The 21,050-nt window shown below is 41.1% G+C and overlaps 1 protein-coding gene and 1 long non-coding RNA gene across 5 annotated transcripts in view; both read left to right on the forward strand.

Moving 5' to 3' along the window:
* Positions 1-21,050, forward strand: part of IMMP2L (inner mitochondrial membrane peptidase subunit 2) — a 1,132,561-nt gene that overhangs the window by 845,287 nt on the left and 266,224 nt on the right. The window lies entirely within an intron of this gene.
* LOC115479355 lies at positions 509-20,662 on the forward strand. The gene is made up of 3 exons (XR_003943665.1): positions 509-605; positions 8,918-8,921; positions 20,652-20,662. It is a non-coding gene; the product is annotated as an uncharacterized LOC115479355 (long non-coding RNA).

Consider the following 21,050-nt stretch of genomic DNA (forward strand, 5'->3'; position numbering starts at 1 on the left):
ACATTATGGATGCCATTAGAGTTAACAGTAACGTCGTCATTACAAATTTCTGTGACTAACATTGAAACTCTGAAACTGAGCTCTTATCTCATGACAATTTGATTAGAAAAATGTAAAGAGGTGGATTCATGACAAGTGTACATCCTTAGTGTGTGCTCATGAGAATTTGATTAGGAAAATTGCAGAGTTTGATTCATGACAGGTTTACATCCTTAGTGTGTGCTGTAAAACCATTTGAACTTTTTTTTTTATTATTGAGTTTAATGAAATATCCAAGTAATGTACAGAATATTAGAGCATTACTGTGGAGAAAATAGGTAAGGCAAAGAGAGACTTTGAAAAGAAGATTGTGTTGAAGGCAAAAGTACATTGTAAAAACATTTTTAAAAGGTATATTAGAAGCAAGAAGCCGGTAAAAGAATCGGCTGGACCACTAGATGACCAAGGGGTAAAGGGGGCTCTCAGGGAAGACAAGGCCATAGCGAAGAGACTAAATGAATTTTTGCTTTGGTCTTCACCGAGGATGATGTAGGAGAGATACCAGTGCGAGAAATGGTATTCAATGCTGATGAGTCAGACAAACTGAAACAGATCTCTGTAAACCTGTATACATCCAAGAGTACTGATAGAATTGAAAAATGAACTTGCAGAGCGATTATTACTAATATATAATTTATCAAGCATAGAAATATGATGGCAGATAAGGGCCATATGGTCCATCCAGTCTGCCCATCCTCAGTAACCATTTTTCCTCCTTTTCCTAAGAGATTCCACATCTTCTTAAACTCTGACACAGTTTTCCTCTCCACGACCTCCACCGGGAGGCCATTCCACATATCCACCACCCTTTCCATGAAAGAGTATTTCCTCAGGTTCGTCCTAAGCCTATTTCCTCTTAACTTCATCTTCTGTCCTCTCATTCCAGAGGTTTCCTTCATTTAAAAAAGGCTCACCTCCTGTACATTAATACCACTGAAGTATTTTAAGGTTTCTATCCTATCCCCTCTCTCCTGCGTCTCTTCCAGCTTATACATGATGAGGTTCATAAGCCTGTCCCTATATGTTTTGTGACCGAGACCACTGATTAGTTTCGTAGCCACCTCTGGACCGACTCCATTCTGTTTATATTTTTTCGTAAGTGTGGTCTCCAAAATTGCACGTGGAGGGGCATAATCGAACGGGAAGCCCATCTCTAAGGACGTCCCGGCGAAGGGGCGGGGAAACTCGTATTATCGAAACAAGATGGGCATCCATCTTTCGTTTTGATAATATGGTCGGGGACGCCCAAATCTCAACATTTAGGTCGACCTTAGAGGTGGTTGACCTAAATGTTGAGATGGTCGACCTTAGAGATGGTCATCCCCAATTTTCAGCCATAATGGAACCCGAGGACGCCCATCTCAAAAATGAACAAATCCAAGGCATTTGGTCATGGGAGGAGCCAGCATTTGTAGTGCACTGGTCCCCCTGACATGCCAGGACACCAACCGGGCACCCTAGGGGGCACTGCAGTGGACTTCAGAAATTGCTTCCAGGTACATAGCTCCCTTACCTTGGGTGCTAAGCCCCCCAACCCCCCCCCCCCCCAGAACCCACTTCTCACAACTCTACACCACTACCATAGCCCTAAGGGATGAAGGGGGCACCTATATGTGGGTACAGTGGGTTTCGGTGGGTTTTGAAGGGCTCACATTTACCAGCACAAGAGTAACAGGTGGTTGGGGGGATGGGCCTGGGTCCAACTGCCTGAAGTGCACTGCACCCACTAAAACTGCTCCAGGGACCTGCATACTGCTGTGATGGAGCTGGGTATAACATTTGAGGCTGGCATAGAGGCTGGCAAAAAAAAAAAAATAATTTTTTTTAGGGTGGGATGGGGTTGGTGACCACTGGGAGAGTAAGGGGAGGACATCCCCGATTCCCTCCGGTGGTCATCTGGTCAGTTTGGTCACCTTTTTGAGGCTTGGTCGTGAAAAAAAATAGACCAAGTAAAGTTGACCAAATGCTCATCAGGGACGCCCTTCTTTTTTTACATTAACCCCATCTCTTAAGCACGCCCCAGTCACACCTTTCCTACACCTCTGATACACCCCCGTGAACTTTGGTCGTATCTGCGATGGACTGCAGTTGAGGATGCCCAAAATCGGCTTTCGATTATGCAGAATTGGGCGACCCTGTAAGAAGGACGCCATCTCCCGATTTGTGTCAAAAGATGGGTGCCCTTCTCTTTTGAAAATTCCCCTGATAGTATTCTAAATGGGGCCTAACCAGAGACTTCTACAAGGGCAGTATCACCTCCTTTTTCCTGCTGGTCATCTCTCTCTTTATGCACCCAAGCATCCTTCTAGCTTTGAGCGTCACCTTTTCTACTTGTTTGTCCACCTTATGGTCATCAGACACAATCACCCCCAAGTCCTGCTCTTCTTTTATACACAGAAACTCTTCATCCCCTATACTGTACCTTTCCCTTGTGTTTTTGTGACCCAAGTGCATGACCCCGCATTTCTTAGCATTAAATCTTAATTGCAATTTTCAGACTATTCTTCAAGCTTCACCAGATCCCTCCTCATGCTATCCACACCCTATTACAGAGTTTGGTATCATCAATCTACTACATTTCTTTGAACGGGTGAACAAACAAGTAGATAAAGGTGAACCAGCCAATATTGTGTATCTGGATTTTCAAACGGCATTTGACAAAGTATCTCATGAAAGACTCCTGAGGAAGATATTAGAAAGCCTTGAGTAGGATTAAAAACTGATTAAAAGATAGAAAGCAAAGAGTAGGGTTAAATGGTCTGTATTATCAATGGAGAAGGGTAAATAGAGGGATTCCTCAGGGGTCTGTGCTGGGACTCTGCTTTTTAACATATTTATAAATGATCAAGAGATGGGAATAACTACTGAAATAAATACATTTGCTGTTGACACAAAGGGCCCTATTTATTAAGCCATGATATAGGAGCGCAAGCATTTTTAGTGCATGCTAATGCTAGAGACACCCATAGGTGTCTCTAGCATTTAGCATGTGCTAATTACTGTGTGCTAAAAATGCTAGTGCACTTTAGTAAACGGAGCCTGAAGTTATTTTGTTAAATCGCAAGAGGACCTTATGAGACTGGGAGACTGGGCATCCAAATGGCAGACAACGTTTAATGTGAGCAAGTGCAAAGTGATGCATGTGGGAAAGAGGAACCTAAACTATAGCTACGTGATGCAAGATTCCACATTAGGAGTCACTGCCCAAGAAAAGGATCTAGGTGTCCATCGTTGATGATACATTGAAACCCTCTGGTCAGTGTTCAGTGGAGGCTCAGAAAGCAAATAGAATGTTAGGAATTATTAGGAAAGGTATGGAAAACAAAAATAAGAATGTTATTCTCACATTAGATACCTTGATTCCATTCACTGAGCACAAATTCTACAAAGTCATCAAGGTGCCAAAATTGCATTATAAAATATTAGTGTAAATTGGCATTGGCTTGCCTACATTTAGGCGTGTCCACTTATGCCAGGTCAATGGCTGTTGCAAGTTGGGTTGGTGCATACAACTTATAGTATTCTATACGGTGCATCCATAAGTAGGAGATGCACCCATGTCCTGCCAACAATCCACCCATATGTACACCCCTTGTATTTATGCATCATAGCACTTACGTGCTCACTTATAGATTAGCACTTAGGGGCTCATTTTCAAAGCACTTAGCCTCCCAAAGTTCCATAGAAACCTATGGAACTTAGCCTCCCAAAGTGCTTTGAAAATATGCCTCTTAGTGTACTTGAGTCTGTTAAGTGCCAATTAGAGCACCACTTATGTGCACAAGGTACATATAACTGCAGGTGCCCAGTTATAGAATTGTCCTTTTTGGGGTACTTTTATGGGAACTGATAGCACCAAAGTCTCAAAACAGGTGAAAAAAAATCAAAACCTCAATCCCCCAAAAATCTTACTCCAAATGTAAGTACTAGCTAAATATTCAAAATAGTTTAAAAAAATGTTTAAAGAGCATCAACACAGAGGCTATCATGTGTCCATACTGTACATCAAAGAGTGTCATCTGTATGTATTATCATCAATTTAACATTCCTTTATTCATGATTTCTTTTTTCAAATTTTCAATCCACTTAATAGTAACAACTATATACTCAGTGCTTTTTTTGTGCCGGTATGCAACGGTACGGCGTACCAGCACCTTTTTTCTGGGGCTCACCTGCTCGCTCCCTGCTGTTTGCACCCGACTGATCCTTGCCTCGTAAAACTTTTATTTTTTTGCAAATCGGCAGACTGAAGAAAGAAAACAAACAGCAGACAGGCTTGCCTCCTTCCATCGCGTTGGCCGCTTCATTTCCCTGCATTCTCAGCACGTCCCGCCCTCCTCTGATGTCATTTCCTTTTCTCGAGGGCAGGACGCGCTGAGAATGCAGGGAAACGAAGCAGCCGACGTGATGGAAGGAGGCAAGCCTGTCTGCTGTTTGTTTTCTTTCTTCAGTCTTCCGGTTTGCGAAAAAATAAAAGTTTTACGAGGCATGGATCGGCTGGGTGCAAACAGCAGGGAGCGAGCAGGGGAGGGTGAGCAAGTGGGGCTGGGGGGTGTGTGGGCAAGTGGGGCTGTGGGGCTGGGGTTTGAATGATCTCGGGGGCAGGTGGAGGCTGGGGCGAGTCACTGGACATTGAAGGGAGGGGGAGGATAGGGGGCAAAAGAGAATCGCTGGATGTGGAGGGGATGGGATAGTAGAGCAGGGGAGAGAGGAGAATGGAGAATTGCTGGACATGGATGGAAGGGGAAGGCAGGGAAGAGAGAATTTATGGACTTGGATAGGAGAGGAGGGCAGGGGAGAGAGGAGAATCACTGGACATGGGAGGGGAGGGCAGGGCAGGGGAGAGAGGAGACATGCTGGACATGGATGGAGGGGAGGGAAGATAGGAAGGAGATCCACATGGATGGGATGGCAGGGGAGGAAGGAGAAATGCTGGAAATGGATGGAGAGGAGAGCAGAGCAGGAGATAGAGGAGAATTGCTGAACATGGATGGATGGAGGGGTTGGCGGGGAGAGAGGAGAAATGCTGGACATGGAAGAAGAAAGGAGGAAAGTAAAGAAATAAATGGAAAGGAAGCCCTGGAAACGGAGTTAAGAGAACAGATAGAGAGCAGCAGAATCAGACACTTGGACCAGTATGAATAGAAAACAGTCACCAGACAACAAAGGTAGAAAAAAATTATTTTATTTTCATTTTAGTGTTTGGAATTTGTCTAATTTGAGAATTTACATCTGTTGTCTTATTTTGCACTGGGTATACTGGAGCTGTAACATCTTACAGAAATGATTTATAATGAAAAAAAATCACAAGTTATTGTTTTTCTCCTATACTAGTATATTTTCAATGATGTCTGTTTATATGCGCCATGGCTGATATAAGGGGTGTGGCTAATGTGGGTGTGGCTATCATAGGGGTGGGGTCATATGTGGTGACCCCGCCCATAATGAGTACCGGCACCTTTTTTTCTACAAAAAATGCACTGTATATACTAATGAGATGTTTTGAACATATTTTCATGATTTGCATTTCAATATTATGTAGTGAGAGTTATGACACAATAATGCATGATTTTGCCATTTTACACATATTGAGTAGGAAAGATCGTGCATTATTCCTGTAGGGGTCCTTGCAGTAGTGCTTTTAGGCACGCTGGACCATTTTTTACCACGTCTGGGAAAAAGGTTATTTTTTTTAAATTTATTTATTTAACATTATTTAAACAAGCATTTCACTTGCAATAGGAAAAATTCTGCAATATGATCTTATACAAAAAGAAGAAAAATAATTATAAGAAATTATTTCTATAGCTTCATAAAAGTCCACTAATGGAGTTCAAAAGTCCTATTCTGGAGAAAATAAAGGGAAACATTTTCATTCTACTTTAAATTGAGATACAGACATGTTAGTGTTCAATTCTTCTAATTAGGAGCACTTCTAGATGATATAAAAGAAGAAAGCTGATCTGGATCAAAATACACATACTTTACAGATTGGTAGGAAATTACACATTTGCATGGGTATTTGAGATAGAATGTAGCACCCAATTGCAATGTCTCTTGCTTCATTTGAAGAAACTTTTTCCTACGCTTCTGGGTTTCCTTCGCAAGGTCTGGAAAAACTCTAGTTAGTAACCCACGGAAATTTTTCTCCTTATTCTGGAAGAATTTCTTTAGAATCTAGACCTTGTCTGAAGGTAACGCGACCGTAGCCAACAAAGTAGTTGCTGTTATTTGCTCAGTGTCAGACATTTCCAGCAAAGCTGAAACATCTAAAGGTTGATTATTCTGATTTTCATTCCGTAGTTAATTTGCTGATCCTCTCACAGGAATATAAAAAGACCTGTGAGAAAGGTGGAATATCCTTTTCTTCAACCTCAAGAACTTCTTTGAAATAGTTTTTTTTAACATCTCTCTAGGAGATATTAGTGGTTGTTGTGGGAAATTAATAAAGCACAAATTATTTGATCTCGAGAGATTCTCTAACATTTCTGATTTTCTTCTCAAATTGAGCATATCTTTAAGCATAGTCATTTGAAAAGTTTGCATCTGTATTTGTTCTTTTTCTTGTTTAACAACTACCGCTTTAAGTGATGTCGTCTCGTTTTCAATTTCTTTCACTTTACCACATAAAACCACAACTTTTTCATTTAATTTCTTCATCTGGGGGCACAAAGTCTTCCCCAGTTCCGCAATTAACAGCCACAAAACAGTCTAAAGTTACCTCTTTAGGTTTTTGAGAAAATTTCTCGAGTGTTAAATCTTCAACAGATTTTTGTGAAGCATGTGTCTCACCTTCAGCCTTCTCCAATATTCCTCGTGTTGTTGTCTCGCCGTGGAAGCAGATGGGGAGAGGAAAAATCCTCCCCCCTGTTTCTCCGCCACACCTTCGGCTGCTTCCTGCCCAGACTCGCCCCGTAACACTCCGGTAATAGGAGCGGCGGACGCCGCTAGCGGTGAACTGCTCCACGTTGGTTGAGGAGGAGGCGCCCTCAGGTCGGGGCTCAAAGAAACTTCCAGCTCTAAGGGCTGCCTCAGTTCTCCAGTCCCTGGCAGCCCTAGCAAGCCGCTTTCCGACAACGTCGGCGAACGCTGAACTCTCTGCAAATAAGCTTCAGTCGAACCCGAAAGAGTAGAAGGTCTTTGCTGCTGGGCTGCAGCGGCAGCAGCTCTGCCTCTTCTCTTCGGCATTTCAGGAAAAAATACAAGCTGAAAAATTGCAGGAGCTCAAAAACACGACTGGCTCAGTCAGCGGCCATTTTGAACTCCAAAGGTTATTTTTTAATGTGCCAGGAAATGGGCCTCTGGCAATATTAAAACTAGTGTGCACCTATTTACGGCCTGAGCCATTACTGCCACCCATTGACCTACCGGTAAGGGCTCACACGCTCCCATGTGGTAACTGTGCAGGGTGCGCCAACGTGGTTAGGCTGCCAGTAACTGCCGAGAACGCCCCCATGGTAGAAAATAGAAAATTATTTTCTACTGCGGGATTCGGCACACAACAAACTCAAAATTACTACCAGGCGCACACACTACCCTGGCAGTAGTGCTGATTGGGCACATGCTGCCCGCTCATAAACTCTCCCGCACCTTTGTAAAAGGGTCCCTAAGTGCACATTAGTAACTACTCCTCTAAACATTTATTACAAAAGGAATTAATGTTCTCTCTACATATGCTTTGCCTTAATCCAGTAGATCAAGTATAATCTTTTTGAGTGTTATGGTATGGATTGATGCACTTTTCTGTTATCAGCACCATGCTGATTAACTATGATTCACATGACATATCTCTGACATTCAAACTCCTTTTGGAATATCAAAGCTCAGCCAGGGCAGCCAACTGTTTGTGTTAAATGTTGAAATTTCATTGTAGTGAGCCATGTGTTATATTAATACCTAAGGTTTTGACCTCAAAATGTATTAAAAACACATATATTTAATCAAAAGAAACTGAGACAACACGGACATTTGCTAGTGACATTTGCTTGCTCGGTTAGGTTACTGAACAAAGAATCTTTTACCTCTCTATGAAAGAATAAAGGTTATTTGGTGTGATCAGCTGAAGACCGAAGAACTTAAAGTTGGGAGCATTTAGAGTATTTTAAAATAAAATTCTTGGAATGCTACTGAAGAATCAGGCAGGTTTTATCTAAAAGGAAAAGCTACTTTCAAGGGATTCAATTTAATATCTGCTAAGAAGTGTATTATGACTTATTCACAAAAAGTAAGATAGAAAATCCTGTTTGCAAGATTTAAATGCACGATTCTCCAAATGTGTAATTAGATAGCTTCCTTTTATATCCTTTGGTGTTTATCTTGTTCACCTCTGAGCTGCATAGAAGTTAAGGTGGGCTGGGAAGAAGTGATCTCAACTGGTGAGAATGGCCACTCCTTTACAATGTTCCATGAGAGCCATGTATAAAGAAACCCTGCAAATTGCTAATACAACTCAAAAGGGCTATAAAAGTAAATTAGAAGGAGCAGGGCGATAAGGATGTCAGTGCACAAGAAATTGGAGGGATTCTGATTGAGCTATGATATGAAAGAGCGTGGTAGAGGGAAGGATGCATATGGCAGTATGGTGGCACAGCTGCCTGAGCATGCTGGCTCAGAAAATGATGAGATATGGAGGGTATGAGCGTGAGGAGGGTATTACCAAAAAAAATGTAAATTTTTCTAGACATGATTTATAGAATTCTTCACCCCTGACTGTATACTAGGATTGACTGCCAGTTCATTGGTAGAAATCTTTTTCAGAGAGTGGGGAATACAGTGGGAACTAGGTTTCTCAGACCATTCCTCAGTGTGGGTTGAAGAATTTTGGAGGGCAAAATAGTATTGTGTTCTGGAGGCTGAATGAGTTCCTAATGTGAGACAGGGAAGTGGTAGAGGATATTAGGAAGAATATTGAGGAGAATTCCACACCAGCAGACTTCCATATCTGGCTCTGGAAGCATCCTTCAACTTCTGGCCTTGGGGAAACTTTTCCTACGCTAGCATCTCTGTCATGGCTAGAGGCTCTTCTCTTTTCCTCCATGAGGCATGAGTGAGTTCAGATTGGGTTGCTCAGAAAACATTTCTGACTTCTCTTCCCCTTTCCAGGTGCTTGCTGCCTACCTGGCACCTGCTCACCAGAATATACAGAGCCTAGCCCAAGGGCTTCCTCTTTCCTGGTCTTGGGAATGAAACACATCCGCCCCTTTTCCTCCAGCTTCTTCCTCTGCTTCTTAGTGGGGGATTGGATTATATGACTTACTAGGAATTGTAGGCATTTTTCCATGCCTTGATTCGAACAGTAAGCCCTCTGGATAGAGTAAGAGAACCCTGCCAGCTAGAAGCCTGTTTCTATGCTCCCCTTCCCCAGCTTTTAAAGGGCTATACCTCTTTCCTTCCCATCAGTTTCTCCTGAAGGCTGAGGCAACTTTATTGCCAACATGTACTGTTCTTATAAACTAGGTGGTGTACTTTCTCTTTGCCTTTTCCTTTCTTTTCTACTGGTTAAGCTGGGGACTATTGGGAGTCTGAAAGAACTTCCCCTGAAAGATATGTCAGCCCAGATTTTCTCTCTCTCTCTCTCTCTCGGGCTCTGACTCTATCCCGAGGCTACCAAACAACAATATAGGGGCAGTGTCTTGATGATCATAACTGCAATGCTACCGTCCTCTGAGAATACCTGAAGCTAATGAAAATCTTTCTGTCCCATCAAGGTACTACCAATACTCTTCATCACTGAATGTAATCAATTCTGCCCTCATGCTATAATGTTTAATCAAAGCAATCATAACTAGTTTATTGTCTTTCTGTAAAAGAAAGAAAATTAAATTGCATAGAATTAATAAATAAATTGATGAGGCATAAGTAGCCTTATTCCTCTCTACCAAAATCAGCCTGTAGCTCTATGCAGTAGAATTCCTTTAATATCTGTACTCACATTTGATATGTGATTTCAACTTGATGTGACACACACGATGAGGGTAAATCTATAACAGAGTGCCTTTGTGGCAGCTATTCTGTAAAGGAAATTAGGCACCTACTTTCCTTTATGGAATATTAGCATAACCCGTGAAATATTTACCTATAATTTAGATATGAGCATTTACACCAGCCATAGAGCTGGTGTTAAGTGTTCATGCCTATATGCCAAAAATGCATGTATAACTTATAGTATTCTATAAATTAGGCACATGAGTATGAGCCCCTCTCATACTCTCTCTATATATGCCCAAAACTAAACATAGTTCTCGAAAAAAGTGATAGAAGCCAAACAGTGTCACAAATACCTGGGTCAGGAAGGAAAACGCCTCCAAGAGCTTCTAGGGATAAAACCCATAAGAAGCTGCAATGCCAAATTATGGCTAAACATTCACTATTGGCATATAAAACTTTCCTGCTCCTAGTGTGCAAAATATCATTCAATGTTATATACGCTTTCAAAATCTTATTTAGAAACAGAACTTTCAAAGTCTTATGTAGAATCAATGTGTTCACACAGTTTGTAACATAAACTTCCACTTAACCTTTAGAAACTGTGGTGATGCTCGTTGATTGGCTCAGTGAATTAAGCATAATTTGGCATAATTCTAATCATTTATGTGTATAGTTGATATGTAAATGTTAACACCTGATTTATGGAATTACTCCCAATATGACAATATGTGTGTCAATGTATAACTGCTTGAGAATGACATTGTTACCTTCCAAAATAGTAAATATATCTGTGAAAGAATGACTAACTTCTTGCAGAGGACAAGTGACAACAAAGAGATCATCGCGCCCAAGTGACGTTCTGTATCAGAAATGAAGTGGAAGTCGGTGATAGCAAAGAGCTGGAAACGATCAGATGTTTCACAATGTCCTCTCTATATGCTGAATGACAGGACTTAGCTAAAGCAATGTTGACCAGTAGAATTCAACTTGAGGATTGTTTTAAAACTGTAGTTTAATTAATTATCTGTCTCTTCATAAGAATTGTGGAGGGACATTTTCAATAGTGCATCTAAGTCAGACTTTATATGTTTAGCACTAAATATTCCAAACCCAAATAGGAAATATACCTATTTTCAAAAAAACAGAAAAACATCTATTGTTTTTTTTTTTTTTTTTAATATCGGTTCGAACAAGGTTTTGTGCTTTGTGAATCTGTCTTTTTAGGCCATTTTTGAGAAAGAAATGCACAAAATCAAGCCATTGGGATGTAGGAGGGGCTAGTATTTTTAGTAGACTGGTCCCCCAGACATCCCAGGAGAGCAGTGGGGCACCCTATGGGCCACTGCTGTGGACTTCATATAAATGTTGCCAGGTATACATCTCACTGTTAACCCCCTATCTTGCCTTCTGAGCCCTACTAAACCCACCCAAAACCCACTGCCCTAACTATACACCCTTATGGGTGAAGGGGGCACCTATATGTGGGTACAGGAGTGTTTGGGTAAGTTTTGGGGCTGACACTTTTCATCACAAGTATAACAGTTAGGGGGGGGGGGGGTATGGCCTGGATCCACCTGTCTAGAGTGCACTGTACTGACCACTCCACTACTCCAGGGATTGTATGATGCTCTGATAGACCTGGCTATAACATCTGAGGCTGTCACAGAGGCTGGTGAGTAATTTTTCTGTCCACATTTTTGGAGGGTTAGAGACCATTGGGGGGAGTAAGATACCTTCCCTGATACCTTCCAGTGGTCATCTGGTCATTTAGAGCATCTTTTTGTCCCTTATTTATTTTTAAAACAGGTTTAGCCCTAAGCATTTAGATTTTCGCCCGGGATGTTTTTGTTTTGTTCTATTATGGCTGTAAAATGCCCAAGTGTTAGACACGCCTGTGTCCACCCTATTCCTGCCTCTGCAACACCCCAGTACGCTCCCTTGTGATTTGGATGCATTGCAAATAAAATGCTTAGATAAACGCCTGCAAAACAGGTTTTGAAAATACCGTTTTTAACTTTTTGAGACGAAATCTGCCCAAATGCTGCTTTATGACACCTTTTTGGATGTTTTTCAAAAGTGAGTCCCTTAGGGGCCTATATACTAAGGATTTGTTTCCCTATAAAAAGCGAATGGGAAAAACCCTTTAGTTCATCAGGCACGTAGACATACTACACTGACAGTTTTAAATGGCCATAAATGTGCAGCATCCTGCAATCAGTTCTACCAAAGTCAGTATGGTGGCAGAATGCCAGCATTTTTAAAATGACAGGCCAGTAAATCTTTTATAAAGCAATGATGGTGCAGTACGGCTTGCTCAGGGAAATATAAGGAGAAAGCCATGAAGAAATTCAACAAGGTATACAAAAAGTTTAAAAAAAAAAAATATATATATATATATATATAAAAAAATATATAGATATATTGAAAGAGAAATTTTGTGCTGAGAAAACTCGAACAAGGCAGACTACAGGCAACTTGTTTAAGGGGTCTTTTACCAAGGCATACTAGTGTTTTTAGTGAGTGCTATAAATAGGCGTGCGCTAAATGCTAGAGATGCCCATAGGAATACATTGGCATCTCTAGCTTTTAGCGCGCACTAAAAACACTAGTGCACCTTAGTAAAACAATACATCTATTTACCGGTTCAACTAACCATTAATAACGATGACTCAGAATACATCTCCTACCAACCTTCTTACCCTCCATGCTTGTCCCAACTTCTCCTTTATCGCCCCACCGCCTTACTTATCCCTATCCTTTCTCTCACACCTCTTCTATCCCACCTACTCCTTGTTCATTTGTCCTATCACATACCTCCTTTGTTGATTCTGATACTACAGATTGCATTCTCTTGTTACTATGTAAGCCGCATTGAGCCTGCGATGAGTGGGAAAGTGCGGGGTACAAATGTAATAAATAAATAAAAGACCCCCTAAATGATTAAGGGGTCCTTTTACCAAGCTTAATGCAGCTTAAAAGGGCTTACTGTGAGGCATGCTGATGCATCCTGCCATAAGTTCTGGGTTAGTACGTTCACATAAATGTCCTACAGAAATTATTTTTATTTGTACCTTGGAGGAGTTGTGTCTGGGGGCAGAGTGGGCATTTCTGTGGTAATCAGTTAATGCAGCTACATTGACGCACACTGATTACTGCGTGATTAGTATGTGAGCCCTTACCACCAACAGAACGGGTGGTGGTAAGAGCTCATGTACTATTTATTTTAATGACCACATTAGTGCGTGGCCATTAATACAAACATTAGAAAATTTGCCATCTTAGTGTGCAGGAAAGACCTGCATAAGGGTGCACTAATGCTACTTTTTTAGCGATTCTTTATAAAGGGGCCCCTTAATAAATAAGAGTCTCTTTTATCAAGCTGCACTAGTGGCTCCCAGTGCAGTAATTCCGGCAAAGCCCAGTTAGTTTGAATGGGCTCTGTTGGCATTGCCACACGGAAACCACTAGTGTGGCTTGATAAAAGAGTCCTTTAGGGGCCCTTTTACTAAGCAGCGATAAGCCCAGTGCGGGCTTACCATGCGCCAATCTGGAACTACTGCAGGAGCCTGATGGTAATTCCCACCCCTAGCGCTTGCCATTTCGGGCGCTACAACAATATGCCCTATTGTTGTAGCGCCTTAACTTAACTGGCGGTAATCAGGCAGCAGTGTGTGCTGCCCAGTTAATGCCAGGTTAGCGTGGAAGTCCTTACCGCCATCTCAGTGGGTGGTGGCAAGGGCTCCCCACTGAAATGGCCATGCAGTAAGTGGCAGCAGACAAAAGTAAAGGCTGAACAAGGACGAATCCACCACTGGAGATATTATCCAACTGTCTTTTATTGATGCAGATAAAAAAGGGACCCGACACGGTCCGTGTTTCGGCGCGTACAAGCGCCTACTTCAGGGGTCAAATAATAAACTATGGACAAAAGCGCATTGCCGTGCGGTAAGTGGTTCACTTACCGCATGGCCATTCTTTTTCCCAAAAATGGACAGCCTTTTACCCACTGTGGTAAAAGGGGGCCCTCAGTGTGCGTCAAAAACATACTCTGACACTAGCGCAGGCCCCCTTGTAGAAGGAGAGTATCGGGAAGAATTTCTTAACTTGTCACAGTTTTTTTTACATGTATTTTTTTAATTTTATTTTTATTTAAAAACAGGCAAATACTTTATTACAGATAAGAGATGACCATATACATGAAATCCAATCTAATTTAAAGGCAATTAACAATTACACTGTCTATCCACAATTGAAGGGGAACTCAGAAAATCTGGAAGGAATTATTAAGACATTATCAAAATAATAGAAATAGCCACATCTCAAAGAGCTCAAGAAACCTGAGGGGCCATTCCAGTTTGTAGCAGAAACTTATTTATTTATTTTATGTATTTAAAAATTTCTGTGCTGCCTACAACTAAGCGGCTCACAATAAAACGTACATAATAAAATCATACACACACAAAAAAACTCTTCTTACATCAATGAAAAAGCCAGCCCCATGCTTTCACAAAAAAGGTGTGTCTTTAATGATTTATGAAACTACACCATACTGTTGCACAATCTTAAAGTGCAAGGCAGAGCATTACAAACCTGTGGCCCAGCAATAAAAAAATAACAAATATAACCCTGAGTGGACCTGCAGGTCACTAAAATATCTTTTAAAGGAGGAAAAGGTCTCAGATGTCACTGGCTTACTCTGCCCTAATCAATAATCAAGAGTCAGAAAAAATAATCACGGCAGGTGTGTGATACATTTTGTTGCAATGTGACCACTGACCTCTATCCCTTGAAGAAGCGGCAGCGAAACAGGTACCTGTCAGGATTCAGTGGGTTTCACATAAGTGCCACTGCAACATTTTGCTAGTTGTCAATTGAATGTTATATGGATTGATTGAATGGTCACTCCTTTTGAATATATCTTAGAAAAGTATTAAAAATATGAAAAATTAATGAAACAGTATGTTTAGATATTTAAAATAAGGATGGAGGTGGTTTTTGCTCGATGATTAAATCAGTCACTGAAAGATTATTTTTTCTGACCCTTGATCATTGATTAGGGCAGAGTGATCCAGTGAATTCAGATATCTTTTCCTCCTTTAAAAGGTATTTTAGTGAACTGCAGGTCCACTCAGGGTTATATTTGTTATTTTCTGGTGTGGACACACTAAGCCTATTTATGTTGATCCAGCAATAGAAAGAGCCATATTCTGAGTACAAGTATATTTCACAGAAAGTAGATTTACAGTTACCAACAACATCACATTCTCAGACCGCAAGGCCCTTGAAGGCCACGGAGATAACATCTTTAAGGTAACATGGTCAGAATTTGAATACAGGGCCTGATTAATCAAACATGCAATCTTATATAATACTGAATAGGTAACTAGTACAGGAGAAACATGATCAAACCGATATGTTCCACCCAACAATCATGTGGCAGCATTTTAGATTGTCTGCAATGTCTGCATCTTGGTTGTAGTAATACCCAGATACAGTGCATTGCAGAAATCAATCAGAGAAATCACCATAATCTGTACTACAGATCTAAACTCACATTTAGATAACATTGGTTTAACCTAGTCAACAAGTGAAGCTGAAAAAAAGCAGATCGAACCACAGACAAAAATCTGACCTTGGACAATTGGGAATCTAATAATCACTCCTAAAATTACTACTACTACTACTACTACTATTTAGCATTTCTATAGCGCTACAAGGCATACGCAGCGCTGCACAAACATAGAAAAAAGACAGTCCCTGCTCAAAGAGCTTACAATCTAATAGACAAAAAATAAAGTAAGCTAATCAAATCAATTAATGTGTACAGGAAGGAGGAGAGGAGGGTAGGTGGAGACGAGTGGTTACGAGTCAAAAGCAATGTTAAAGAGGTGGGCTTTCAGTCTAGATTTAAAGGTGGCCAAGGATAGGGCAAGACGTAGGGGCTCAGGAAGTTTATTCCAGGCGTAGGGTGCAACGAGACAGAAGGCGCGAAATCTGGAGTTGGCAGTAGTGGAGAAGGGAACAGATAAGAAGGATTTATCCACGGAGCGGAGTGCACGGGAAGGGGTGTAGGGAAGGACGAGTGTGGAGAGATACTGGGGAGCAGCAGAGTGAGTACATTTATAGGTTAGTAGAAGAAGTTTGAACAGGATGCGGAAATGGATAGAGAGCCAGTGAAGCGACTTGAGGAGAGGGGTAGTATGAGTAAAGCGACCCTGGCGGAAGACGAGACGGGCAGCAGAGTTTTGAACCGATTGGAGAGGGGAGAGGTGACTAAGTGGGAGGCCAGCAAGAAACAGATTGCAGATCCGCATCTTACTCTTCACAAATAATTCAAGCTCACCCGTCTTCACTGACTGGCATTGCAACAAATCCTCATCCTTCCCAAAAAACATTAGATTTATTCAAATTTAAAACAAGCCTATTATCATCAAGAAAGATATAGACAATTGTTTAGGGTAAAAAAGAAATATACTGAACACTGTTTTAACAAAACATTTCACAAGAAATCTGAAAAAGAATGTGCCACCATTTTGAATCAAACTAGTTTGCAGGGCTAGAAAATATTGTCCATTGTCGGTTTTCCTGGGTCTCCCTACTTATATCTGGAAAACACTAAGGGACCCTATTATGAAGCTGCTCTAAAAAGGGCTATGCGCTCTGATTAGTGCATGGTTTCCCCTCGTACTGAGGCCACTTATAGCATGGCTGTAAAATGGCTGCATTTCCAATTTTTCTATTAATGACCTGGCAATAATTTCCAAATTAGCGAGTGGCCATTTGCATATGAGCCCTTACTGACACCTATTTAGTAGGCAGAAACGGCTCACATGCGAATCGCTTGGTGTGTGGCAATGTAGCTGCGTTAACAGAATAGTGCTAGGCACACCTACTCTCTGCCCTCCAAACGTACCCCCAGCACTAAAAAATGCAAAGTATTTTTTAGCACTGGGAAAGCAGGCGCAGACGCTTGAACTACTGCAGGACGCCTGAGCACACCCTGCAGTCGTGCATTTTGGTGGGTAGGAAGCACGTGGTTGTGCTTACTGCCACAATAAAAGGACCCCTAAATCTTTTTGTCTAAAGTATAAGTTCCAAATATGATTCTTATCAGTTTCAAAGGCAAAAGAGACTAGTAGAGTCGCTCAGTCTTCTACAATATCCAGTGATGTCTCCAAGATTTCTGTCACTTTCAGACTGTCTGGTGAAACAGTTTATAATAATGTTCCTTCCCCTACTGCTTGTTCTGTAGCTTGCCTCTTTTTATATGGCAAATAGTATGATTTAACCATTGGGGGAAGCACTTCTAAAGGAGATTTTTTAAATGTATTTCATATATTTCCTGAATACATCCCTTGATGTCATGTGGGTCACTCGGGGAAAGTTGTAAAATCTCAAGTTATTTTCTCTCACTTTGATCTCAAGTTCTTCTTGTTTTCAGTGAACATTAATATAGTCTTGGACAATTGTGTTTTGAACTCCACTACTTTTTTCTCTTTCTCAGCATAATTATTCAGTTTCTTCACTGAATCAGTCTGTAGTCCAGAAACTTTAGTAGTCACTGTCTTAAGCTCATTCTCTTCTTGGTCAATTCTTGTACTTACATTTTCAGGTCGTTATTGCTCTCTATAATATATGACTGCAAGTGTTACCATTGGCATGAGACCTCCACCCCAACTTGTTCCAGGGCTGAGGCTAGATCCGACATCTCTGTGGCGATTCCAGAACTAGGAGAGACCCCAGTTGCTTGTTCTACCTCTCTAGAGCCAGATTCAGACCTTAGGCCAATTGCCACTACTAAAACCTCCACAAAGGATAATTCACCCAGAGAGACTGTCATGCCCCATATCAGCAAGCTCATCACAGCTGGCTGAGGCATTGTTCAATCAGGAAGGCTCAAGATGGTGTTCTACTCTAGGCTGGGAAGACCTCCTCTTCCAGTCATGCCAGCAAGGAGTCCTCTGGCTGCTCCTGGGATCTCTATGGGCCATGTAAACTGAGTTATTGGCATCTGAGTTGCAGTTGGGGTACTCGGTAAGAAACTCTTAACTTTCCCTCTCCTGTTACCCATCGTTGAAGAAGAAAAACATTAGGAAAAGCAAAGCTCTATATGGGAGTAGCTGGAGTTTGTCTGAAACCCACTGCACTAACTGTTAGGCCACTCCTTCACTCATATTATTTCATATTTTCCAGATGTGTCAGAAATGGCAAATATGAAATTACAATGAGATTTAGTATGGAAAAATAGTGACCATGAGAGATGACAAACTGGCCATAGCGTTAGCACGTAGTCATTTAAAAAAAATTAACGTGGAAGCCCTTTAGCAGAGTTAACACAGGAGTCCTTACTGCCAATGTGCACGTGCTAACTGGTTACCACTCCCATAACCACTCTTTGCCAATTCTCTACCCCTCACATGCCTCTTAAAAAATTACAAAAACATAAATACCATGCAATTAGTGCACGCAAAAGCTTTAGCATGCCCTGTGTTACACCATTTTTAATGCTTTAAGTACACATTAGCACCTAACACAGCTTAGTAAAAGGGCCTCTTAAATTTGAAGCCTTGTCCTGTCCTCCATGGAAGTCTTAGAATCCAAAGGTGCACAGGCACCTAGCCATAATTCATCCTGATATATTTTCTGTGAATAAATATATACATCTAACATAGCTGTAATCATTATAAATCATATAAAATATTCCAAGAAATATCAAATAAACTTCAAGGAAGTGTTACATAAATGCCTTTCTTTTTCTACATCTTAAAGCATGAATCTTATTGGAGTGCACTACTATAATGAACAACCACAAACCAATCAAAATGTGCTATGATATGATTGGCATAACAAAAATACTCATCATTACGCATACCAATAGATGCTGAAACAGGTACTCCAGATGTTCATTTCACATCTTTAATGCAAATTGTTATTCACAAACCCCCGGAATCTATATATTGTACCTAGTATTCTGCACCGAAATCTAGGCATATTCTATAATAACCTGTGCAACTTAATTGGCTTAACAAGCTAATCAGCATTGATAACGTTATTAACGAACAATAATGAGCACTAATTGGCAATAATTAGAATTTATGTACACAACTCATTAAGCGTATTCTGTAACACGCAGCACCTAAATTCTAATGTGAGAAGCCAAAAAGGGGCATGGTTATAGGTAGGGAAATGGACATTTTGTGGGTATTCCAAAATGTAATCACACTGTTATATAATATGGCTCTGTGTGCCTAAATCTACACAGCGGCATTTACGCCATGTTTCCCTTGGTATAAATGGATGCGTGTAGTTTTTTTTTTTTTTTTATGATTGAAGTATGCACTTTTATTGTTCAATAGTTTTTATTAAAGAAGATGCAGTTTAACAATGTAATTGAGTCTTGTACACAATCCTCTTTATCACACCACTTGTTAACTTTAACCAATTCTAACATCAACAACAAAGTACTTTTATTATTATTGTTCTTCCCCCTTATTCCCCCCCTCCCCTCCCATCCACCCTTCCCAAGCTTCCCCCCCAACTAACCCCTCCCCCCTCCCTCTCACCCTTCTCCTCCTTATATGTTTGCACATTTCAGTCATCTGTTTATTGATTATACATTTGCAACGTATTCATTATTAAACTGCGTGCTCTGCCCCCCATCGATTGAATATAAGGTTCCCATATTACCCAAAACTCCTTTTTCTTTTTGGGAGTGTCTCTCGCATCTCTGGCCTCCCACGCAGCGAGCATCTGCAGCCCGTTACGCCAATGCCAAAACGAGGGAGCTTCCTCCTGTATCCAATATTGCATTATACACATTTTCCCAATGATACAGACTTTATACATAAACTGGCGTTCTGCTCTTCTCAAATTTGTCCTACTGCCTTTATAACCCAATATACATCTCTGAGCGGTCAGCATAACTGGTTTATGTAATATATATACACAATACTGCTTGATTCTCATCCAGAATCTCTGTATGGAAACACAATCCCATAGCATATGTAAAAACGACGGATCTGTGCTTCCACATTTGTAACATTTACTCTCTGATATACGTCCCGCATAATACGCTTGTTTAGGTGTGAAATATCCCCGCATGATTATACGATACTGTGTTTCCCTATGTCTTGCATAATGCAAGTTGTCTTTAATCTCTGTCATGTGTGTTAAAATGCCATCTTCTGTGATTGTCAGTCCCAGATCATTCGTCCATTTTTGGGCCACCCCTGCGAATGACTTAGGTACTTTCAGCTGTGATATTGCTATATGCATCCCCGACACCGTAACCCTGTCTATCCCTGGGGGTAAGAAGAAGTGTTCCAGCAGAGGATAAAGCTCTCTAGAACACCCCTCTCTTATCAATCTAGCCATATAAACCTTCACCTGCAGATAAGAGTACCAATCTACATTGTCCTCCCCTACTATCTGTCCCAATTCACCTTGTGTCCTCATCCGTCCTGTATTGTGTAATACGTCTGCCACTACCACCACCCCTTTTGTTGCCCATCTGTGGTGTCTACTCGATTGAATACCCGACTGGAAGTCAGCATTGCCCATTAATGGTATCATGTCGGTACATCTGGGATTCTTCCCCAGGAGGTGAATTACATATTCCCATGTCTTTCTCATTGGAGCCAACAAAAGATGCTGCCTCCACTCTGTAGGTATCTTATGCGTGGGAGCATGTAATAAGTAATAGGGATGATACGGTTTAAATAAGCTTCGTTCCATCTCCCATGGGGTATATTCTTCCGTTCCTAGTACCCAGTCTGCCATATGTCTTAATAAGCATGCCCAGTTATAATCTCGCAAATTAGGTAACCCCAATCCTCCTTTCTGCAATTTTCCACTCAAATTTTCAAATTTAATTTTTGGCTTCTTGCCCCCCCAGCAGAAGTAGGACAGCATTCTCTTTAATTTTTTAATATCCTTCTGTTGTAAGTATAATGGTAGCTGTCGAAATACGTACAGCCATCTCGGAAATAACACCATGCTGTACAGGCTGATTCTCCCATTTAGTGTCAACGGCAAGGTATGCCAATGGGTCAATGTCTGCTTCGTCTGTCTCAGAAGGCTATCTA

This window comes from Microcaecilia unicolor, chromosome 10, assembly GCF_901765095.1.
Source record: "Microcaecilia unicolor chromosome 10, aMicUni1.1, whole genome shotgun sequence".
Lineage (NCBI taxonomy): Eukaryota > Metazoa > Chordata > Amphibia > Gymnophiona > Siphonopidae > Microcaecilia > Microcaecilia unicolor.